This window comes from Pelophylax lessonae, assembly GCF_965119305.1.
Source record: "Pelophylax lessonae genome assembly, chromosome: 5".
Taxonomy (NCBI): Eukaryota; Metazoa; Chordata; class Amphibia; order Anura; family Ranidae; genus Pelophylax; species Pelophylax lessonae.
In genome coordinates, this window is record NC_138772.1 from 292,410,567 (window position 1) to 292,412,367 (window position 1,801).

Consider the following 1,801-nt stretch of genomic DNA (forward strand, 5'->3'; position numbering starts at 1 on the left):
AATTCACCAGACAGGATTGACAACCTGTTAGAATAAGTCAATCAGCATATTCCACCAAGGGGTTAATCATCTAAGGTAATATAAATATTTTTATACATTATTATTATAATGCCTATATTTACTTTGTGGTTAAGAATAGCTGCATGCTCTTCTGGGTTGTACATTTTTTTCCAATCATGTGCAATATTTTTTATGTGATATTTTATCGTACGAAACCAGCACACATTTACACTAAAATTGTGGGTTCTGTTCAGTAACAAGAAAAATTTGAAAGGTTGCTCCTTCAGTAATTTTCTTTAGGAAGGTCTGAATTGGCTCTTGAAATTTGTGTACACTCTAAATGAAAATCTTATAATAGTTCTGAATATGGAATTATCCTTCTGATTATAATATAATGTGTAGGCCCCATCATTTATGGCCAAATTTGTTACAGAGTAGACTTACCATTCCATAATTGGGCCAAATGTGACATTTCCAACGTCATAAAAAAAATGTTGTTCTCTTTTGGCCACAGGGGAGAGGACAATGTTAACTGACAGGGTTTCCTCAGCTTTTGTATAATGACCAAAACATATACTGTTTTTGGGACATATCTGCATATGGCAAGAACCAGTTATGATATACAAATTAAAGTTATTTTTATTCATAATAATCAACTTGAAATAGCCTTCTACTAATCGATATCTTGCTAAAATATTTTATTAAAAGAAAGAAGAAAGGTTATAAATAAGGAATCAAAGAGGAGTCATCCCCTAGAGGAGGGGGAGACTTAGGTTATACAGTGACATTGTAGAGACTCTGTCCAATGTAGCAAAACATAAATAACAACAATATACTGTATATGGAGGCATTAAGAGGCAACTCGGTAAACGCTAGTCCAAAGATACATAGGCGACATGAAGACAAGGAGCCAGTACAGATATATTTCCTGTGACCGAAGACTAGCTTCAGGGGGTTCTACTAATCTATCTCTACTGAAAAATGAATGTAATGATTAGGCATGGGTTAGTGTTACTATTACTGCACTTTGCAATGCATTGGAACAAAGGGGGTGTGGCTAAGCTATGGTGCCGTGAAGACGCAATTTATCAGAGCTCTGCACCGGCTGCAGCAAACAGAGTTCATACAACCCGCCACCGTCCGACCGCTCCATGCCAAGGTGAGGATCAAAGCAGGGGGAGCACAGCAGGCTGCAATTAACTGTCATCCAGCACTTCTTTTCCCCTGCCACACCATGCACCCGCTCAGCCTCCAGAGACAAGATGGCGCCAGGCACTACCATGAGGGACAGCTAAGCAGCAGGTAAGCAGCTCTCCTCCTTGCCCAGCCGCTCCTGACAGGGCTCAATCCCCGCCATGCTGCAGTCTCTCAGTCATACTTGCAATGCTGATAGATGAGCCGCCTGCTAATCCTTCCCAGCTCAGTCTGTCATATGAGAATACAGAGACTGGTCAGAGATCTGCCCCTGCTTGACATGCTCCACAAGCTGTTCTATCACCAGCTGAAATGTCAGCTATCCTGCTCTCTTTCCCCACAAGGCAGGACATGGAGGCTATTGCAGTGAGGCTGGAATCCTCCCTCCATCAAGATATATAAAAGGTGACCCAGACAGTACAGGAGCCTGAAAATACTGTAACTAATCTTTCTACTGATAGAGACTCTATTATGCTTTGGCTAAATGCCCTGAAACACCTTGCTAAACAACAACAAGCTGCTCTGACCCATATGTATCTCCAACATGATGACCTGGAGAATTGCCATAGAATTATCAAATTAGCAAAATATTATCAAATTGCGCAGT